This window comes from Lampris incognitus, chromosome 3, assembly GCF_029633865.1.
Source record: "Lampris incognitus isolate fLamInc1 chromosome 3, fLamInc1.hap2, whole genome shotgun sequence".
Classification (NCBI taxonomy): Eukaryota; Metazoa; Chordata; class Actinopteri; order Lampriformes; family Lampridae; genus Lampris; species Lampris incognitus.
This window is the reverse complement of record NC_079213.1, coordinates 63,855,918-63,864,068: the sequence shown is the minus strand read 5'-3', so window position 1 is coordinate 63,864,068 and position 8,151 is coordinate 63,855,918. Positions and strand designations below refer to the sequence as shown.

Here is an 8,151-nt window from a genome sequence, read left to right as displayed (position 1 = left end):
TGGGTTGGTCTGACTGACAGTGTGAACCAGTTCGTCCGACGCTGTCCTGAATGTCAGGCGTGTAAATCCTCGGGAAGAACAGGCAGAGCTGCCTTGCAGATGTACCAGGCCGGCGCTCCTATGGACAGGGTTCACATCGACGTGGTTGGACCGCTCCCAGTATCCAAGATGGGGAACCGATACATCCTTGTGATGGTGGACCAGTTCACGCGCTGGGTGGAGGTGGCCCCGATCCCCGAGCAAACTGCAGAGATCACCGCTCAGAAGCTGCTACAGGAGTTCCTCTCCAGGTTTGGAGTACCCCTGGAGATCCACACAGACCAGGGACGCAACTTCGAGAGTGCCCTGTTTCGTGAGCTCTGTGAACTTCTCCAGGTGGCCAAGACCAGAACGACCCCCTACCATCCTGCGTCGAATGGTCAAGTCGAGAGGTTCAACCGAACTCTCCTGCAAATGATCCGCTGTTACGTGGGGAAACACCAGAGCGAGTGGGACCAACACCTCCACCTCCTCGCCGGGGCTTACCGCAGCTCACCCCATGCCTGTACGGGTTACACACCAAACCGGATGATGCTTGGGCGAGAAGTCAACCAGCCGCAAGGACTCACCCTGAGGGTGCAGGAAGCCAAGTTCATCGCACTTCCCCAGCCGAGTACGTTGCTGACCTGGAGGCGAACATGCGGGACACCCACGAAGTGGCGCCCCAGCATCTCCGTGCTGCCCAGCTCAGGAACAAGAAGGACCACGACCTACGTGCTCGACAACGCACATTTCACCCTGGAGATCTAGTGTATGTCCGGGACGACACCAGGAAGAAGGGTCAATCTCCAAAGTTGAAGCCACGGTGGAGAGGTCCCGGCCTCATCACAGAGAAGATGGGAGACGTCTTGTACAGAGTCCAGGAAGGTCGTAAGGAGAGAGTCCTCCACCACGATCGACTGCTACCCTACCTCTCAGACGACGTGCCGGTCTGGATTCAGCGGAGGCGCCATGCTCTGTTGTCTGCTCCAGCACCAGCCATAGGGCCGCAGGAAACACCTGAAGGAGGTCCTCCCGCTGCTGACATGGAGGAGCCGGGGGCGCAGAGAACAGAGGAGTACGAAGGAGTGACAGAGCAGGAGGAGATCGATGAAGACCTTGATCTCCGGCTGGAGGACCTGTTCCACGCAAACGACGATGGAGGACCCAGCACACCAGGCTACCCGGCTCGGTTCCAGCCGCTCCAACACACTGCTGCCAGCTACTCTTCAGGCGAGTCGACAATCACCCAACGTCGTGGGACAGCAGCCTGTGCTCCGGGCGGGCAGTCCAACGCCCCTGACCCAGAAGGAGACGAAGCCGACGCCACTGAGTCCCATCTCCCGTACACCACCAGACGGGGCCGGCCAGTCCGGAGGCCCGCCTGGCTCCTAGACTAACTTTGACGGACGTGACTAGTTGACTTGGGGGTTACTAGGCTAGTCACAAGAGTCCAGTATGGATAGCGACCACCCACATTTGTTTGACGCCCTTTGTTCCGGGCCTAGTTCATTTCGCGGGTGTTCTGTCCCGTTTATCGTGTTAGATTAATCAGACTGATCTTTGTAGTCTGTTGTTCATTTATGTTGAAGGGACTCAACAGTGCTGGAGGGGGGTAGTGTAGTGGGAAATGCCTGGGGATGTACTTGGAATGTTGCACTGGGCTCGTGCAGCTAGAGGACCAATCACAGGTTAGCTCGCGCTGTCACAGACGCAACTATATTAGACACCGCGGGAGAGACAAAGCGCCAGAACTGTTTAGTAACCATATCGTAGACTGTCACCTTAGCGTGGGATAGAGCAGGGAAACCTAGCGTATCCTGGGCTAGACAGTAGATACGGTGGCTAGCAGTGGTAGTGTTAGCAGCAGACTGCCTCGGTACCTGTAGCTAGCTGACTACCCCCGAGAGCTTCCCCAGAGAGACTGAGAGAGACATTCACCCGGTCACACCGGAGCCAGAGTACAGAGAGAGAGAGAGACACGCACCCCGGAGAGCAGCCATCCATCTCCCGCCCCGCCTAGAGCTCAGCCGCCCTGTTCCATCACCAGCCCTGGTCCCGAGGTGAGCTTGCTAACCCATTAGCACACGGCTAACTAGCTAACTAGCAGGCTAGCCCTAGCATTGGCGCAGCTATCTAGCTAACGGTGGTGAAGCCCGGTTTGTCGCACCTAAAAGTCCCCGCCTCCATCCATAGTTATCCGGGCTATAGAAAAACCGCGACAATATGCAAAGGTGTTCTAAATCAATGCAAAGGGAGACGGCGACGTCACCAAGGAAGCCGGCCAAAAAAAATCAAGAAAGGAAAACGGAGAAAAATACCCAAAAACGGTCTAACTCCGCAAATCAGTTCTATACATAGCTCAACACATTTTAACATGTCAACAGCAATACATCTCCCACATTTATAAAGTATTTTTAAGCAAATCGGTCAATTTGGTTACCCTGCTCTTTAAAGTCGCACATGTCATAAACATTTCTCTAAAACACACAATCATAACGTGAGTCCAGTAAATTCTACATGTGAAGCTAAAGGGGATTTCAGAGAGAAGGGGTAAACTAATAGCAGGGGGAAGTCTTTTAACACCTCATCTGATGCATCGAGGTTTGTGCTGTTCTGATGTGGATGTTATCATTCAGCGTCTATCTATTAAACATCAACCACACACAATCTTCCATCTGGATGTTTACACTCCATGTTTTTACCTCCCTGTCTGTCTGAAACACATTCTACTGATTTGAGCAACAACAAACAAGCTGTGAGTCGCTAAATAACATCCATTTAACGTATACTCCTTTCATACATTTTGATTTTCACACTGTTATCTGACAAGAATGAAAAGAAAACACCCTCCTGACTACAAAATGTGCTGCAGGATGAAGAAGTTACAATATCCATCATCACTAGTTTGATTTCCTTTGCCTCGCTCTTCCATAACAACCAGCATCTTTACTAAGACTAAAACAAGCTTTAAAACTGGCTTTATTTATCAGTCTGTGTGTGTGGGGCTGAATTAACCTTCCTTCACTCTGTTTGATCCAACCAGATCCATCAGTTGCTGCTTTTTAGCACCCGTTTGGCCCCCCTGGATAAGAACTGAGATTATTTTGAAAACGAGACAAAGAAATGAAAGTGGTGAAAGGAACCCGTTCACCAAACACGTCTTCCTCTGAGGACAGCTCTGCCCTTTCCACTCGTCAATTATTTCCAATCATATATTTCAAACGCAGAACAAATCCTGACACGTAACCGAGATCTTCCCTACCAGACCATCACCTCTGCAACCGGTTTAGTACCCCACAGTCCCCGTCCAGGATAGAGAGGCTGAGCTAAAGGGGTGTTGACTTTGTGGAGGAGGGTCGTTGTGTCAGACGCTGTAGAAAGACAAAACACCTGCCTTGTGATCCAGGAAGACTCCTACTCTGGAGGAGGAAGGACCTGACACCCCTGTTTCTACACCATTGTGTCTGAACCAGTAACGACCCCCAGAGCAGATTAACCTCCAGGACTTGTCATTATAACCAAATCTTGAGTCATCTGATGATCTCTTGATGTCTTTGTATGACAGCGTCCAGATAAGCCCTCCTTGCACAGCACTTGGTAATAGGCAGTAAACCTGTCTGAATGAGGAGAATAATTCAAGTCTCGTGGTGTCAGTGTCACCTTCCTGTTGTCATCTGACAGGGAGAGACATTGATGGCCAGAGTTCACATCCAGTGTGAGAGGACAACAATCTGAAAGAAAAGAAGTATTAATGTCAACCTGCTGTCATTTATTTAATAATTGTTGTATTTGTATGTTGCAGTGTTTTGCTTACACAGTAAACAGTCTTCTCTGGTCTTTGGTTCTGGTGGCAGTAAGACATCTACAGCAGACGCTGCAACGAAAAGTACAACAAATACAACACGTTTATAAACTAGATGAGACTGCAAGTGTACAGGGAGGTTTTTCTCTATACTCGACATTCCTTTCAGCTACCTGTAGATGAAATCCTGGGCCATGTGTTTGTCATGATATGGTCTAGTTTGTCTCTGAGGACAGACACAGCATCAGTCACATCCCTGAAGTAACACAGAGGACGGACACCAATGCTCGGTGAGTCCAGAGAACCAGCCGGGAGGGAGAGAGAGACTTGAATTTCTGGAGTGAGAGAAAGAGAGAGAGAGACAGAGAAAGAGAATGTAGTTAAATTCTGTGTCTCCAACACAGGACGCCTCATCAAACACGTCTCTCACAAAACCCTCTCCATCTGGCTGTGTGGGTCAATGAGTTGACTAGGACACCAAGTACAGATTGTGGCTCATCACCTTTACTACAAATCCTTTCCCATATTTCCTGAAACTCTCCACAGAACAACAAGAAACAGAAGAAGAGTTACGTTTGTACCAAGAATCACTATTATTTCATGAAAGATAAAAGTCCCACACAACCATCGGCATCGCCATGTCATTTTGCCGGGGCTTCAGCCCCAACATTTTGAGTTCGCCCCAAATATAAACTTAAATGTAAGCCTATGTGAAGCCCGACACAACATGTAACGTGTGTGAATGTTCAATAGTCTTCGTCACATAACAGCCTGTAAAAATAAATGCAGGTCTCTAAACTAACTGTGTGTGTGTGTGTGTCTGTGAGGGAAAGATAATTTAATATTCCAGTAAACTAATGTTAACATACATACATGTATCCTTTTTTCTCTCGTCTGCTACTGTAGCATGTCAAATGTTTAATGATAGCAGTTGTGAAGTATTCTGCTTCTACTCAATACTACTAATTACTAACAACTAGTACTATTTTTAACATCACAATTCCTAATTAATCTGGGGAATAAACAACACCTGAATGAAATGTACGTAGTCGTCAGTGTGTGACAGCAGCTCCAGCTCAGAATCGCTCCTCCTCCACTCTTCTATCTCCTCCTCCAGCTGCAGAAGAAGCTATTCAGCCTGACTGACTGCAGTCTTCTCCTGGGCTCTGATGAGCTCCTTCACCTTGCTGCGCCTCCTCTCAATGGAGGGCATCAGCTCAGTGAAGATCCTGTCACTGTCCTCCACTGCGGTCTGTGCAAAGCTCTGTCAGTAGAAAGATACAAACACCTGCCTGGTAAAGAACCTGCATTTCATTTAAGAAGGACCAGATGGATCCTAAATGTACACTACCGTTCAAAAGTTTGGGATCACCCAAACAATTTCGTGTTTTCCATGAAAAGTCACACTTATTCACCACCATATGTTGTGAAATGAATAGAAAATAGAGTCAAGACATTGACAAGGTTAGAAATAATGATTTGTATTTGAAATAAGATTTTTTTTACATCAAACTTTGCTTTCGTCAAAGAATCCTCCATTTGCAGCAATTACAGCATTGCAGACCTTTGGCATTCTAGCTGTTAATTTGTTGAGGTAATCTGGAGAAATTGCACCCCACGCTTCCAGAAGCAGCTCCCACAAGTTGGATTGGTTGGATGGGCACTTCTTTGAGCAGATTGAGTTTCTGGAGCATCACATTTGTGGGGTCAATTAAACGCTCAAAATGGCCAGAAAAAGAGAACTTTCATCTGAAACTCGACAGTCTATTCTTGTTCTAAGAAATGAAGGCTATTCCATGCGAGAAATTGCTAAGAAATTGAAGATTTCCTACACCGGTGTGTACTACTCCCTTCAGAGGACAGCACAAACAGGCTCTAACAGGTACTATTTAATGAAGATGCCAGTTGGGGACCTGTGAGGCGTCTGTTTCTCAAACTAGAGACTCTAACGTACTTATCTTCTTGCTCAGTTGTGCAACGCGGCCTCCCACTTCTTTTTCTACTCTGGTTAGAGCCTGTTTGTGCTGTCCTCTGAAGGGAGTAGTACACACCGGTGTAGGAAATCTTCAATTTCTTAGCAATTTCTCGCATGGAATAGCCTTCATTTCTAAGAACAAAAAACAAAAACAAAAAAAAATCTTATTTCAAATACAAATCATTATTTCTAACCTTGTCAATGTCTTGACTCTATTTTCTATTCATTTCACAACATATGGTGGTGAATAAGTGTGACTTTTCATGGAAAACACAAAATTGTTGGGTGATCCCAAACTTTTGAACGGTAGTGTACATGTGACTAATATGAACTTTTATTCCAGTCCTTTCTTCCACCTCTGATGCATTTTAAACTGTATTTGTGTCACACTTTATTTAAAAAGATGGTTACAAATCCCTTAGCAAATAAACTCAAACAATGAAATAAGACAATAAAACAAAAGGATGAAATAGGGGGAAAGATAAAACATGAGGCCAACATGGTAATTTGTCAGTTTACCAGACAAACAATAGCACACACTTTAATCCATTTTCTTCACCATCAGATCCTCCACAGCCTGTCTCAGCTTCTTAATCTCCTTCTCTCTCTCCTGGACTCTCTGCTGGGCTTTCTGATGACTAATATCTAGCCGTTTCTGGAAGAAAACATACCAAAACATTGGAGCTGGGCAAAGGGAGAATAAAGAGGGAAGCATTTCTGTGTCGGTTGGTAGTTTTTAAGGTAACACTGGGAGCCTCGGCTTTTAGATGTGCTGAATATTCTGTGTTGAGAAACTTAAGGTTTTCCATAACCAAACCTCTTCTGCATGTAACCTCACAGGACTGCCTCTTGTTTGTTGGTGATCAACAAGTTGTGGTGGTCCTACCTGTATCTCGGCCCTTTCTGCTTCAGCCGACACTGTATCGTGGCCCTTATGTTCATCCATGATGCACAGATAGCAGATACATTGCTGGTCTGTACGACAGTACACCTCCATCAGCTTGTCATGACTGGAGCACATCTTCTCCTGCAGTCGGGCAGTGGCAGAGACCAGCTTGTGGTTCTTCAGCACAGGAACAGTGTAGTGAGGCTGGAGGTGAGGGGAGCAGTAGGAGGCCAGGCACGTTGAACAGGTCATAAGAGCTTTGTAGGGTTGAGTCCCTGTGCAGAAATCACAGGCCACATCTGTGGGGCCAGCATAGGACACATCGGCAGAGGGAGAGGCCTGCTGGTTCCCTGTTGTCTTCAGATTCTCCACAATCTGAAATATTAAAATCCTGTCTTAAAGGAAATATCTGCTGTGGTCATGATAAAATGTACTACTACTACGATCACTACTTATGATGATAATAATGATAAAGAAAATGTCAACGTCAACATCACTACAATGTTAATGTTGTTAAGTTAGAATGAAGTGAGGAACAAAACAGAAAAACATGTCAGTAATAAATAAGATATGGGAAAACAGTAATATAAGAATAGGAGTAAAATAGTGTGGATAACATATGAAAATGAAAAAATGAAAGCCACTTTATTTGACATTGTATTCTTACAACGAATTGTATTCTCACAATGAATGTGTTCTCTGTATTTAACCCATCCTATTGTGTAGGAGCAGTGGACAACTCAAGTTCCTCTTTCCATCACCTTGCTCAGGGGCACAGACAGGAGTATGAACCCTAACATCCATGTCTTTTTGATGGTGGGAGGAAACCGGAGCACACGGAGGAAACCCACGCAGATATAGGGAGAACACCTCAATAATAATATTACATTTCAATGGATTGAAGCTACAAACTACTAAAATGTGACTACGAGTATTTCTTTTGCCAGCAGCACAATAACTGCCACATCTGCCTCTTATAAATGACTTTTCTCTTCCTATCAGTATCACCTGAGCCAGCATGGTGTTCTTCACAAGGGCAGGCCTCAGACTGAAGGTCTGTCTGCACTGAGGACAGCTGTACACTCCCTTCTCTTCATCCTTGCCCCAGCAGCTCTCTATACAGTCTCTACAGTAACTGTGTCCACAGTGAAGACTGACTGGCTGGTTGAGGAGGTCCAGACAGATTGAACAACACAGCTGATCTCTGTCCAGCAACAACCCCTGCTGCTGGTGCTCAGCCATTTTACTGAAAGCCTCTCTCACACTAACGGAAAAGAGCAGACAACAGTTTTGTTTTCTCTGAAAAGACGCTGGAGACAGAATGGGAGGGACTTCCTTGTTCTGTCCAGAGGGAGGAGCTTTACAGGAGAACAGATGCAAGCAGGGGACAGAGTTAAAAAGTCCATCACCAACAAAAATGTTGTTTATGTACACACTGACAAGAAAAATTCGAACACAACTTTTCCA

At 46.1% G+C, this 8,151-nt stretch overlaps 1 pseudogene; it reads right to left on the bottom strand.

The window, feature by feature from the left end:
• Nucleotides 1–3,279: 3,279 nt before the first annotated feature.
• Nucleotides 3,280–7,926, bottom strand: LOC130109784 (tripartite motif-containing protein 16-like; annotated as a pseudogene).
• Nucleotides 7,927–8,151: the final 225 nt, after the last annotated feature.